We start from the raw sequence: 15,349 nt of genomic DNA on the forward strand, positions 1-15,349 counted from the left end.
TAGCACACAATCGAAGTTTTCGATTAACATACGAGAAAACCTAACATGCGATTCCTCTAATGTTGTATACCTACTCGAATTCAACGTGTGTAGTATGCAGTACATCGGACAAACAGAAACACCATTTAGGATTCGCTTCAATAATCACTGAGCCCATGCGAAATCAGCCCCAAGTCTACCTCTATCAAAACATCTCAATCTTCCCGCTATTTTTTAATGCGAATGCATTTGGTGAAGCAGAGCAGTATACAAGTGCCGCTGTTAATGAAGACTATGTGACAAAGTCTATTGACCCTTAGAACAGCTTGCATCCCTAGCTGTCTAGCATGGTGTAAGAGTGAAGGTTTCGAAACAAATGTCAAAATGAAGCAATTACGTGCTACTCCCAATGACCTGCTTGTGGCCCGCCATTTTTTCGGATTAAAAATGGGATGTAAGGAGCTCTTATAAGTGCACAGCAGAAGTCCTTGAACACCATTACTGTTAATAACTGGTGTGCAGCTAACGGTTTAACAATTCCCACAATTAAAACAGACTTGATTGTGTTCCATTCTAGTCATAACGCTGTTTCACCTACCCCTGCTATTACTATCAACAGCCACAGACATCTTTGTACCACTAAGTTCACATTTTTGGTGGTTGTCCTAGATGCTCATCTAAAGCGCTGTTATCACATTTCACTTATAGGACAGAGGATAGCTCCTGGTATCAGAACTTTCATTAAAACATGATCATTCTTCAACTTTGCCGTAAGTATACTGCGCCATTATCCACAGTCTTATTACGTACTGCATCACGTCATGGGTGAACACCTATCCATTTCATGTCCTTCCACTTCAATGTCTCCAAAACCAAGCCATTCGCATCCTAACGTTCCGTACTCCGCTCACCAGCGTGTCTCCACGTTTTCAGCATTGTTGTGTACTAACAATGTGTAAGTTATTCAAATACGAACTCGCTATGTTTGTATATAGATTTTTAGCGCTTCCAAAAGAGCTGATTTCCTGCAGAATATTCAATTGGTAAATTCTAATCCCATTAGGTTCACCTCTAACAACAATTTGTTACTACCGCACTCAAGCACAAAATACGGCAAACACACTACCATGTTTGCTGCCATACATTTTTGGAATTCAATACCACTATGCACTAAACATTTGTAATTCAACATTTATGAAAAAAAAACACTTTATCATCTCATTTCGCAGTCATAACTATTCTGTATTTATATACTTGTAGTCTCTTACATTTAGAGCTATTACTGTACGAGTTATTCTTACATTTATTACTCATGTAGATTTCAGTTGTCTGGTGTATCAATAATTAAAGTCTCTTTTGTTCAAGATTCTGCAGGAATTTTCGTCATGGCCATGTACAATTACAGAACGTTGTTTTATTGACATTTCTACTGGAATTTATATTACAAGTCTGCCTTGTTTTTATTCTTATATAAAAAGCATTTCAATTCAAGGACTGTGAACGTGCTAAAAATTAAAGTCATTGCACAGTGGAAATTGCATCCGGCACTTGAAAAGTTGAGGTGGGTTGGACTTTGCTTTCACCTTTGATAACACAGTACTGTGGCGTAACTGTGCTTGCAGATGACTTAAAAGCACAGATATTGCTTTTTTAAGGATAGGGGAAAGCAAAAACATCCAGCACTACAAACTTAAGTTGCAATTTTTTATTCAATGTATATATGAAGTCTCAATAGGAGCAGGTTTGCTTTGGCAACTCAAGGGTTCATTTTACATTTTCAAGTGTTAGCAGAGGTTATGTTGCACAACAGGTTACTGTTAAGCAGGATAAGAAATTATGTGTACTAAGCACCTTCACAAAAAGTCTGCAAAGGCACATGTTGTCCTCAATGCAGTACTTTTCCACACTGAGCCAAGCAGCAGTACCCGGCAGCATTAAAGCTCCGGTCACTGATCCACATTGCTTCAGGGGCCAGCCTCTAAGTGGATGAGAAGAAAGGAAAATGATTTTAAATTATCAGTTCAGCAACCTACTGTGTAGCGACATTTTTACTTGTTTTTTAGGACAGTTGCATGCGAAGAAGTCAGCACATTTAGGTGTGTCAACTAGAGTGGTGCACGGGCTCTGGCTTATGTGAAAGCTCGAGCCCAACCCAGCCCGCAGGCCGGGCTCGGGCAGCCTGACGTCTTTTACGTCTTTTCACCTATGGTCGGGCTCGGGCTTCCTTGTTGAATCATCGAGCTGGGCATGGGCCTGATTAAAAGTATGAATCAACCTAAAGATATAGATGATGTGCCGGAATTCTCATTGTTCATATGTGCACTTTCTTTGGAGAGAAACCGGGATGGAGTTAGTGAGTACTTGGGTATTGAATCACTAAGCACGTGCTCCAAGTCAAAACTTGTTGTGTTTTGGAAAGGGAAAGAAAAGAACTAGCTGAAACTCGCCAATCTTGCAAGAAAGATCTTGGCAATTTCGGTTAAGTGCCAGCAGCGAGCGCAACTTCACTGCTGTAGGATACGTAATGTAGGAACGATGCACTTGATTGAAGCCCGAATCGATGGACAACCGTTTGTTTCGGCATGATAATTTGTGAACGGTTCTCCACTCAGTCTCCACTTTTATCAATAATTAAAAAAAAAGAAGCTACAGGGATGGACGGCATGCTTTTTCCTAATAAATGCATTTTCACTTTTCTGTTGCCATGTGCTTTATTTTCGGGGTTAGCAACGTGTTGATCGTCGTCGACGCAAAGGTCTGCTGCGCGTTGAGCTCTTCAAGACGGCATCGTATACGCTCATCAGGGTCTCAAGCTCCTGATCGACGTAATCCGCCACAGACTCGTATACTCATTTTCCAGTTCCTCGACTGTAATCGCGTCCTCGATTTCAGCATTCATCTTCCGACGTGGCTTGCGACGAGCTTGACTAGGACCTTGCTGAACCCGGTTCAATCGTTGTTGTCGCTCTCTATATGGGTTGTAACCTCATTCACAGTTTTCGTTAATTGAGTTCGTCGAGCTGCTTGTTTGGCTTTGAGACGGTCCATGTCTTTGATATCGTGGCCAACTTGCTCGTAATGTAGCCGGTTCCGCTCGTTGCTTCCCTGGGTGTGGTTCCGATGAGGATCAGGTTGCTCTGGCTGTGGTTTCTTATAAAAGCTCCTAGTAGCCATCGCCTGTCGTTCACGTATTTGGGAGCCGCTCGTTGTCCCTCGAGTTTTAGGCACCATACGTCGTAAAACGCCGGCCTTCGTTAGGCGAAGCGCCGCCAGAAAGACGGAGCTGTGAGGCAACAACAGAACGCTTTCGTTGGGGCAAACGAACACTCGACTGTCCATGATGATGATAGTGCTGCACGCATTTCTTGGCGCACGCCAAGGAGACCGCAGCCCACGATCACTCCTTCATTGTCGTCATCTGCTATCTCCGACAGGAATGTCTATGGTTTGCTTGCTCTTCTGGCCATCAGCGGGGCTGCCATCTAAAAGCCTTTTTTTTTTTTCATTTTTGAAGACGCAAAACTTGTGTCTTTAAGCCGTCTAAATAGTACAGTTTCACTATGTGCAGGCAGCCATGGATTTTGTTTTCCCGTGCATGTTACATTCTCCTTCATTTTCACACCTGTCTCCACGGCAAAAAAGCACGCTCCCAAGTGCAATCACGCTTCGCCTAGCTACCCTTGCCATGCAAGTGCAATTGGTGGTGAGAACAATACTATCTGCCTTGCATAGCACCCGCGCATTCAGTGGATGGTCTCCCAATTTCAGAGAACGGATAACCTGCAATGAGAGCAGATATATCATCAATTTCTATCTACACTTAGAACACACTGTCTTGAAAATGAGAACACACGATTTCGAAGAACAACCACATTTAGCTGTGTTGCACGGCACCTAAAGTGCTAATAGTGTGAGAGCAACCAGGCAAATATACAAGTCTCATGGGCACTGTCCTGTCGTAGCACTCTTAAACAGAAACAGTAATGATATTTTGCCTGTCACATGTCAAGTCCTTCATGTGCTTACGAACAAGAACCCTTCACAAGAGTGTCACAAGGGATCAAGAAAACGGTAACACAAGGTGTGATAACTACAGGCCGGATGTATAAGCACTAAGAAACCCCGTTTTAGGCGCCAAAAATAAGCGGCCAAAGCACTGTTCCTGGTGTCCCCAAAATTGTACATATATACACAATAAACTTCGGCACAATCAAAGTTATCGAAAATGCGTGTGGCATCTGTGTCTACGACAGGAAAGTAACCAGAAATGTTCTAGTTTTTGATAACACAAAGGGGCCAATGATTTAGAATAGCCATGCATTTCTTTTTCAGCAGGATTTGCAGACTATCGTCTCGCCTTTTCTAGTCCAGCATGGCGATCTAAGTGACGAAACGGAAAAACCAGATTGGCGATGCGAACACAAGAAGAGAACACGACAGACATGCTGGAACTTCAACAGGTTTGATGAAGCCACCACAGATAAAATTCCAAGGAAAGCCAATTGCGCATGCATCGTACAAAACATGTGATTCACTAGAGAAAAGAATTACATTAGTACCCACTTTTTAAAATAAGCAATGTCTTTCTTTGATAGGGATGAGGAAGGTACACTGACGCATTTGTTCGAACCATGCTGCCAAATATGATATGCTACAATCACTTCACATTCATAATGCGTGGTTCCTTTACCTATTATTTGCGTACCTTTCAGATCCGGAAAGCTTCAACTTTGAATTTAAAACTTTATTTTCCAACACAAAGTGTTGGGGGCACCCTCGGGCAAAAAGCTATCAAAAACAGCTTGAAGGGACCTTGCAGGCAGCAGCGAATAAATAGTCACATAAAAAAGGCGATAAAGATAACTTGAATATGGACATAGGTGAGAATTTTAAGCCAGAGAAAAAAAAACATACTATAAAAAACCACGAATATAGGTAAATGCATGCTACATACGGAAAGATGCACAATCAAAGCAAAAATTAAAACCATATTAGGAAAATATTACCATATTACAAAAATAAACAGTCACACAACCAAAAATGAGCAGGTAAGTTTGCTGACGTGGTAGATGCTTCATGTTCTTTTAATCTGAAATTTAAGCATCGTCCCATTTGTTACATATACCCACGACCACACCAAAATGAAATGCAATAAATAACCCTTGCGATACCCGCAGTGAAAGATGATTTATGGCCGGTACAGGAAATATTCTTAAGCTTCCATCCATAAATCTTAGAGCACAGACTTGATAGCTTACATGGCGCTGAAAACACAACGCAAACACCATGCCGTGTGGCAACCTTTTTCATGTTACGTAAGACCTTGTGAATGTACGGCTTCACTTCTGCTCGCTTTCGGTAGAGAATATTAGGCATCATGGTTCGAACAAATGCATTAGTGTACCTTCGCTATCACTATCACAGAAAGAGATTGTTTATTTAAAAAAGTGTGGGTACTGATGTCTTTCTCGTCTCTAGTGAATCGCGCGTTTTTGTACGACGCACACGTGATTGGCTATCCTGGGAACTTCTGGTGTGATGGTTTCATTGGACCCGTTTCAAGTTTCAGCGTGTGTCTGTCGTCTTCTTGTGTACGGGTCACTAAACCCGTTTTTTCGTGTCTTCAAGTATGTATCAAGAGGTCCAGCAACAGATTTTTCTGCTATCTAAGTATTCACTGTCGAAGAAGCACGCTACTGGGTGGGTCTTTTTTCTTTTTGACATCGCTGAGAAAGACAACAAAGGAGCAAATTGCCAACGCGCAAATAGACCAGAAGGTTCGCTCTGCCTCGTATTAACATGGTCTAACCACACAGGGTTGATCTGTTTGTGAATGCACTAGGCACTCACGATCTCATCTGCCAAGAATTTTTGTTTGCAATGGTACACATGCCCCAGAAAAAGGTGAAATGACAGACAGAACACCGCTTGACTTTCATCTCACGGGCGCGCCAAGCATCATTGGGGTGGCGTATATAACAAGGAGTGGTCCTGCGTACCTCGGAGTAGTACGTGACGCAGTGAGAAATATTCGAGGCGATGTGAGTAATTTGTGCAATCTGCTGTCAGAATACCAGAAATATTAGAACATACACCGTAATTCTATGCGTGTTATTTCTTCAACTTGGTATCGAGCTAGATGCAAGAGTAGGCTGCCTCCATTTTGTTTGCGTTGGTGTTCTGACAACATGCTGGTGCCAGCATTCAAATGAAATACACGAAACAAGGGCTGGGAATGATTAACAGGCTGTACGAGCAAAAATGTATAAGGTCACACCGCGTAGTCACCGAGTGTCACACGGTTCAAAAAACGCGGCTAAACTATATGGTGTTGACGTTGTTTTTGCGTCTCCATATAAGCTTGTGTCCATGCACGAAAAAGTGCGAAAAAGCATTGCTAAGAAGAGCAAAAGCAATGAAATGAAAGTGTTCCAGACAACTGTGGTGTAAACTACACCTTCTAATATATAGAATATATATACCTTCTGATATACAGAATCTATGCAGAATGTATAGAGGCCATTCTTTATTAGATTTCCTTATCATGCGGTATAAGTTACATTGGCCAAAACGAAAGATGCATCAGCATTTGCCTGTGGGAGCACGAACGCCCATTATCAGAATCAAAACCGTACTCCCTCACCAGTCATTATCATGAATGCAGCTGCGTAGCTTTGTTCAACGACGCAATGGTACTATCACATCATAGGAATCAGCTAGCAAGAGAAGAGATTGAAGCCTTCCACATCCGAAGAAAAAACGTCAACTGTGTCAGCATGCCGTCGATTGCGCCGAGCGACGCATAATTTTGCTATCTTTCTAGCACCTGCAGGAGATAATACCAATGTTACAATTTTCTCCTTGCTTGCGGTGTGTTTGGCTTTTTTGCTGTTTAGTGTTGTTGCATTTTTAAGTGGTACTTCACCTGCATATCAACTGTTCTTTCGCAAATAGATGTTGGTTACGAGTAAGCACTTGTCTCTGTTTTTTTTTTCTTCGTCCTCGTTTCGCGTGCGCTGTTCAACCGAGATATTCACAACACTTGGCGTGTTTTCGGTGCATCGTTCCTTAGAGCAGTTCCATTTGCGCGATGCTCTGTGTCGTGGTAAGGATACAAGATCCTCTCCAATTAAGAGTGCGCGCATAGATGTATCTGTCCCACAGAAACGAGCAGTGCAATACAGAGAACGCCGAAATGACACAAGACTGCTTGCATGCACAACCTGGCATTTCATGTGAATGTAGCCTTGCGTACGCATGACGTGTTGATGAGACTGCATCGTGTGATCTTCCGGCTCCGAGTTGCCCGACGGCAGGGAAGGAGTCTGGTTTTCAAAGGGTATACGCCGGATGAGCGGCAAATGTTTTAAGCTCCCTTCCTCTTATCAAGTTTTCGCAGCTTGCAACCAATGTTGGCAGATCCCACGTATAGTAGGAATCAACGATATGAGAAGCACGAGTGGGCAAGCTCGATATTTCACTTTAAAATCAGCACAACGTTAAGAGATGGTCATAAATTATGCCGTAGATGTCATGATTATCATGTCATGATATATAATGTTTATCACTCATGTCATGTTTGTCATGATTGTCATGTTTGGACATGTCATTTACCTTCGTCGTCCATTCACGTGCACGTGATACCAAATTTGGTATGTGTGGGTCTAGCGAAACAGCTGCGAGGGGGCTATGAGCGTAGCATGTAGTCATGACATTCATGACATTACATCATGTTTTACATAATGTGATGTCATGATTATCTTGTTTGAACATCGTCTTTTAACTTCCCGTAATACCCTAATTGGTATATGGGAAGCTAGCCAAATGGTAGCGAGCGCACATGAGCGTGGCATGCAGTGATGTTCTGACATGACACGCGTTTCGTTATTATCATGTTTGCACCAGTCATATACCTTCGCCATTCATTCACGTCACGTAATACCAAGTTCGGCATATGTGGAGCTTGCGAAACAGCCGCGAACGAGCTATGAGCGTAGCATGTAGCCATGTTTTTCATGGCATACATGTCATGATTATCATGTTTGGACGTCGTCCATTTACGTCACGTTATGCCAAATTTGGTATATGTGAACCTAGCGAAATGGCCGCGAGCGCATCGTGAGCGTGGCATGTAGTCTTGTTAATATATCACACGCATCTTATGATTATCATGTTTGCATCATTCGTATGTCTTGCAAGGTCATCCACTCACCTCACGTAATACCAAATTTAGAATACGCAAAACTAGCGAAACGACCACGAGCACACCGTAATCGTGGCGTGTAGTCATGAGACACATGACATACATGTCATGCATGTTGTACGTCATTTATGTCATGTGTGTCATTTTTCGGTTCACTCTTGCAAGAAAAAATTGGCAGATTCCACGTACAGTAGGAATCGATGATATGCGAAGCACGAATGAGGAAGGTTGATATGTCCCTTTAAATTCACCAAAACGTTACGAGGTGGAAGTAAATTATTCCGTACACGACTTTCGTGTCATAATTATCATGTTTGAATATATCATTCACCTTCGTAATCTATTCACGTGACGTGATGCCAAATTTAGTATATGTGAAGCTAGTGAAATGGCCGCGAGCATGCTGTAAACTTGGTATGTTATCATGTTCTTTATGACACAAGTGTTATCATTATCACGTTTGCACCAGTGGTATACCTTCATCATCTATTGACTTCACATAACACCAAGTTTGGTATATGTGGTACTAGCGAAACGGCCGTCAGTGCATCATGAAAGACCCAATATACTCACGTGACGTTGACATGATAAGACAGATGCTTGGGCTAGTTGGTGATTGGGAAGTTGGTGATTTGAATGACGCGCGCGCACGCTGGGCCCAGCAACGCTATACGTTTGCAAAACGCGAGAATAGTCTCACGCCAGGCGCGACCAGCGTCCATCGGTGCAGCCCGATGGAAACCGACGCGAAATGTGACATGCTGCATTTCGCGCCGATGCGCTACCCAGACAGCACCGCGTCTGTCTGTTTTCGTGACGGAGGGACACGAGACGCGCTGAAACGCGCATGCGTCAAAGCAACGCAGCGAGGTGCGTGCTTGCGAGTATACGGCAGGACCAGTGCCTGGCGTGGCAACGCTGGCGCGCACGTGCGCAGTGTCACGTTCCAGTGTATTCGTGCCTTGATTGTGGCATGTAGTCATGTTCTCACATGATAAGCATCTCATGATTGTCATGTTTGCACCAGTCACATACCTTCGTCATTCATTGACGTCACGTTATACCAAACTTGGCATGTGTGAACCTAGAGAAACGGCTGCGACCGTATCATGAGTGTAGCATGTAGTCAGGTTGTTACTTGACACGCATGCCGTGATTATCATGTTTGGATGTGTCACTAACCAACGTCGTCGGTTCGCGTCACGCAATACCTAATTTGGTACATAAGAAGCTAGCGATACGACCGCGAGCGCATCATGAGCGTAGCATGTAGTCATGTTGTCACATGACACGCATCTCATGTTTATTATGTTAGCACCAGTCACATACCTTTGTCATTCATTAACGTACTGTAATACCAAATTTGGCATATGTGACGCTAGCGAAAATGCCGTGAGCGCATCTTGAGTTTGGCATGCAGTCATGTTGTTACATCACACGCATGTCTTGATTTTTATGTTAGGGTCTGTTGCTTGTGTTTGCCATGCAATTCTGTCATGCCATATACAAGTTTTGCTAGATGTCATGTGAACGACACCACCGCAAGAACAGCAAGACCATGAAATGTAAATCACGGCATTCATGACATACATGTCATGATTTTCATGTTATGACTATTCAAATATTCTTGTATTACAGTCATGTTATGCCATACCAAGTTTGATATCGATACCATTATCCAAACGACCAGGAGAGCTAAAAGTCGTACGTGGCTAGATAGATAGATAGATAGATAGATAGATAGATAGATAGATAGATAGATAGATAGATAGATAGATAGATAGATAGATAGATAGATAGATAGATAGATAGATAGATAGATAGATAGATAGATAGATAGATAGATAGATAGATAGATAGATAGATACGCTTAAAGTCGCCGAAGTTCGCTAAGAAATGCTTCGCATTTAAAATATCACTGAGTAAAGGGGCTACCTTGGAACCTATACAAATGCCAGATTTCGCACATACAATTCTTAATTCCACCCGACATAGGTAGTACTCAGTGATGTTTTTCTTGCAAGAGTGGACCGAAAAATTCAGCATGCAGTTCAAGGCATCACTAAACGAATTTTACGCTTTGTTGATGTCTTTTATTATATTTGGTAGGGCTGACTGTGGGTTTAATGTACTGGAAGTGTTTTGTGAATGTGACCTGGCACTCGCGTTTACCCATGAGATAGCAAAAGACAACAAGCTACAGTTTTTAGACCTATCAATAACATTTTGGCCTAACCACGTGTGCTGAATGTACAGCCCTAGATAAAAAAAAATTCTACATTAGTACAGGTCGGGTCATTCCGAAATTGTTAAAAATGAAATAGCAGTGTGCTGTCTTTGAGTGAGGAGCTATGGTAAAGTCTTGCTATCACGCAATGAAATAAAGGTTTTCTAAATAGGTAGCAAAACTATCCTCAACAGGTTCCCCAGAAAAGGCAGAGCTGTTGGAAAAGGTACAAAGATAGTAAAAGACGCACGACCGTCACCTTTAAGCAAAGATACGAAGGAAAGCACGGTTCTGCCATAAATTCACAAGTTTTCTCACGGTTTAAAAAAAAGTCTGGGAGATATGGCATCCTTGTTGTTTTCAGCGCCCCTATTAAGACGCAACATTTGTGCCAGGTCGTTGACAAAAAGTTCACAACAGGGGAAAGAAAATGTCGCTGTCGCCTAAAAGAACAATAGAAACTCATAAAATGCCGAGAAGGCGTGGCATAATTGATATCTGTGGAAATGTATACATTGGACAGACTGGCCGCTGCAGCAATGCACGACTAAAAGAGCATGCTAACTCACTAGGAAAAGAATCATTTTTAACTTGTCAGCTCATTGTAAATCATGCCATTGTGATCTCGTGTTGAGTGATACACATATCTTGTTCTCACATAGAGGTAAACTAACACGTAACCGGCGGAAGCCTTTCATATGAATAGGTGCACAAACAGATGTATTAGTCAACCTTCGGTGGCTCTAACAGATAGGAAGTATAGTTTTTTAAACTCTATTTAGCTATATGTATTGTATTTTTGCCTTTCTCTTGACTTGCACGTGCGCTGAGCGGGTTTCCAGGTCTTTATACGTTTTTTTTACTTTCAAAAATAAATTAGTTGAGAGTTAGCGCTCGTCGGTCTCTTTCTCGTCTTGTTTTTGTACACGCTAAGAAAGATATATCATGAATCAATACCAACTAGCCCAGCTATCTGTTTTACTGCGGTAATTGCTAACAGAATCAAGGCAACAGTAGAATTCAATTAACCAAAGGAACAAGCAGGATTTAGAACAGGCCACTCAACAATCGGCGATATTCATACTATCAGTCGCGTAATATAAAAATGCTCAGAATACAACCAACCACGGTACATAGCTTTCAAAGATGATGAGAAGGCGTTTGATTCAATAGAGAAATCATCAATCATGCTGACACTGCAGAATCAGGGCGTAGACGAAGCATATATAAACATTCTGTAAGAAATCTACAGTGGATCAACTGCTACCGTAGTCCTTCATAAAGAAAGCAACAGAATACCAATCAAGAAGAGTGTAAGGCAGGGGGATACAGTCTCCCCAATGCATTTACCACGTTCTTACAGACCCCTTTCAGAGGCCTAGACCATGAAGAGTTACGGATACGACTTAATGGAGAGTACCTTAATAATCTGCCCTTCACCGATGACATTTCATTGCTGAGTAACTCTGGGGACGAATTGCAACTCATGATTACGGAGTAATGGAGTAAGACAAGGAGAGCAGAAAGTACGTCTTAAAGTTAATCTACATTAAGCGAAAGTAATGTACAACAACCTCGGAAGAGAACAGCTCTTCGAGATAAGTAATAGTGCCCTAGAAGCTGTGAAACACTATTTATACTTTGGACAGGTAAAAACCACGTAGCCGAACCACGAGATTGAAGTGACTAAAAGGATAAGAATAGCACATTTGGCAAGCACTCTCACATCTTGACAGGTAGATTACCACTATTTTTTTATTTATTTATTTATTTATAAATACTGCGATCCTTCAGCTGAAAGATCATGGCAGGGTGGGAAAAAAATGTTCGAGAATCGGTACATACAAAAAAATAATGAAAACACAATAAATCGTACGATTTGAATATACAAGGCGACGGTTCACAAACGCTTATTTCAACAAATTTTTCGAGTAACATAACACATAATAACGTAACACGTAGAATACGGGTTATAGACTAACACAATAATTACAATAAAACAAATAATACAATGCAATGTGTAGTGATGGTTTAGGCGATGCTGTTTTCAAACAATGACAGTTTCTTCTGTAAAACGACATCATTTGTCAGGCTATTCCAGTCATTAATAGTTCTAGGGAAGAACGAATACTTGTGGCAGTTAATCCGTGAAGGTAAAGGAGTTATCGTTTTACTATGTCGCTTGCGAGTTGCGTAACCGGAAGAATACCGAAGAATGCCTGCATTGTCAACATTTAAATGACCATTTATTAATTGATAGAAAAACTTAAGCCGGCAAGTGCGGTTTCTGTCCACAACGGGTTGCAGACCGCTTTTTACCAATAATTCAGATACGGATGTTCTACCGTAGGAGTTATAAATAAAACGTAAGCCCTTGTTCTGCACTTTTTCTAATTGATTAATGTTACGTTTAGTGAATGGATCCCATATTACTACAGCATATTCCAACATTGGACGAATGAGTGTTTTATATGCCAACATGCGTACAGACGGGGTAGAATATTTTAAGGATCGCTTTAGAAAAAAAAGTTTCCGTAGACATTTACCTGTAGTTATATCGACGTGTTTGTTCCAGTTTAGATCATTAGTTATCCATACTCCAAGGTACTTGTATTCTGCAACTTCTGTAAGATTGACGCTATTTGTGCCGTACTGATAACATAAAGGATTTTTCTTTAGTGTTATTTTCATATAAACAGTTTTGTTGTAATTAATTGACATTTGCCATTCCTGGCAAATGAATTCCTGAATATGAAGGTATATACCAGCTGTATCTTGCCAATACTTAGCTATGGAGAAGATTGATTGACTGATTGATATGTAGGGTTTAATGTCCCAAAACCATCATATAATGTTGACGCCATAGTGATAGACGCCATAGTGAAGATAATGATAGTATATAAGTGATATAATGATAGACGCCATAGTGAAGGGCGCCGGAAATTTCGAACACTTGGGGTTCTTTAAAGTGCACCCAAATGAGCACACGGGTCTACAACGTTTCCGCCTCCATCGGAATTGCAGCCGCTGAAGCTGGGATTCGATCCCGCGACCTGCGGGTCAGCACTTGAGTAGCTTAGCCACTAGACCCCCTTGGTGGGGTCTAGAGACTTACAAAAACGGTTCAGCTTCAATTGGGAACGACGCATCGAGAACTGGAAAGGAAAATGGTAAGTGTAACCTTAAGAGACAAGAAGAGAGCATAATGGGGCAGGAAACAAACCGGGGTGAAGGATGTCATAGTTGAAATCAAGAAGAGGGAATGAACATGGGCCGGGCATGTGGCACGTAGAAAGGATAACCACTGGTCATTAATGTAACTAACTGGATACCTAGAGAAGGTAAGCGGGTTACGGGGAGATAGAAAAGTAGGTGGGCAGATGAGATTAAGAAGTTTCTAGGTATAAGATGGTAGCAGCAAGCACAGGGCCGAGTTGACTGGAGGAACACGGGAGATGCCATTGATCTGCAGTGGACGTAGTCAGGCTGCTGCTGCTGCTGCTGATGATGATGATGATGAGTGTTGCAAGGTCCCTGATGTAAATCTTTATGGGATGTTTGTCATATTGGCATGATCAATACAAAGCTGCGGGTACGCTGGTTTCCGGACGGAACTTCGTATGCCAGCGTCAGAGCTAATCCCATGGCAGCAGTGCTGTCGGATGTCGATCGTGTACAGTTGATCATGTAGAGCTACGTAAAGACGACTGCTCTCAACGTAAGGCCGGGGTGGCCAAGAAGCGAGTTTTGCGCATTAACCAGAAGAAAACGCAGACTCACGCTCGCCGTCGGCGCCACGGAGTCGATGAGTGTCGCCACGCTCAAGTTGCCCCGCCGTGACGGGGCGTCCCGAGCGAGGTGATGACGTAAGCTCACTTCCCCCCCCCCCCCTGCAAACAAAGGAGCGATCGATTGTGGCTTTCCAAGGGAAGCTCGCTCGCATGGCAGAAAGCGGTGGTGGCTGCGCTCCCAGTGTGCGCAGTTTCAGTCACGCCGAAAAAGGCATGTGTCCAGTTGAAAAGGACGTCGTAGTCTTTCACTGTAACAAATATTAGCAGCCTCACTCTTTTTACGCACCCTTGAAGCATTTTTCATTCTACAACACAAAGATGAGTGCCTAAGTCATTTCCCTATCAGATATATCTCTGCTTTCTCCCTTTCTGCTATATGGTATCGCTAAGTGCGCTGTTGTGTGCGAGAAAAGCGAACGAAAGACAAGGAAGATTGCACTCGGTCTTCTACCCTACACAGAAAAGAAGGATAAACAGATCCCATGAATTAAAGTGTCTGCTTCATACCCGTGTTCTTTCAAGCTTCTCAACTGGAAGCGATTCCAACTGAGCCAAATAGCAGTGCTGGTTCAGAATCGTTTAGGAAGACTGCTGGGTATTTTGACGCGCAGACCTCATAGAATGCTAATTAATATAACTAATGCCAATACTAGACGTGTCTTCTGCCACTTGGAAACAAATGCTTGTAGCGCCAAGTGTCATGCAATAGAATAAAAGAAAACCTGCACACAAGATTGGCTTCCTAAGAGATTTAACAAAGAGGGAGATAGCTGATTCAGCTGTGGTTACAATCAACGCGTTCGTCGTTAAGAAATAGTCAAACAATTTCCGTCAGCTGGTTCCCACGAAGCTGCGTGACATTCTGGTGTTCTTTAAAAGCAACTACACACTGCTCTTGCGCAATAGTAGGTCGATTTTCTGTTTGTCGAAATGTCTAACCTCCTGATAACAGTGTGCTATAATTTTTATGTCAGGTTGCATAATGTTAGAGGAGTGATAGGAGTGAACACTAGACAGCCTGTGTGGGTATCCTGATCATTGAGCTTGAAAGGTAAAGATAAACGCCAGGGTTATAAATATTGCGGCTTTTATTTTATTGGCATTTATGATTAAGGAAAAAGATTTGTGGGTCAAGAAGTGCAGGCTCTT

The 15,349-nt window shown here is 42.3% G+C and overlaps 1 long non-coding RNA gene across 1 annotated transcript; it reads right to left on the reverse strand.

The window, feature by feature from the left end:
* Nucleotides 1–2,671: 2,671 nt before the first annotated feature.
* On the reverse strand, nt 2,672–14,291 carry LOC142814104 (uncharacterized). The gene is made up of 2 exons (XR_012894809.1): nt 14,190–14,291; nt 2,672–3,759 (listed from the first exon to the last, which is right to left on the reverse strand). It is a non-coding gene; the product is annotated as an uncharacterized LOC142814104 (long non-coding RNA).
* Nucleotides 14,292–15,349: the final 1,058 nt, after the last annotated feature.

Source organism: Rhipicephalus microplus, chromosome 4 (genome assembly GCF_043290135.1).
Source record: "Rhipicephalus microplus isolate Deutch F79 chromosome 4, USDA_Rmic, whole genome shotgun sequence".
Taxonomy (NCBI): domain Eukaryota; kingdom Metazoa; phylum Arthropoda; class Arachnida; order Ixodida; family Ixodidae; genus Rhipicephalus; species Rhipicephalus microplus.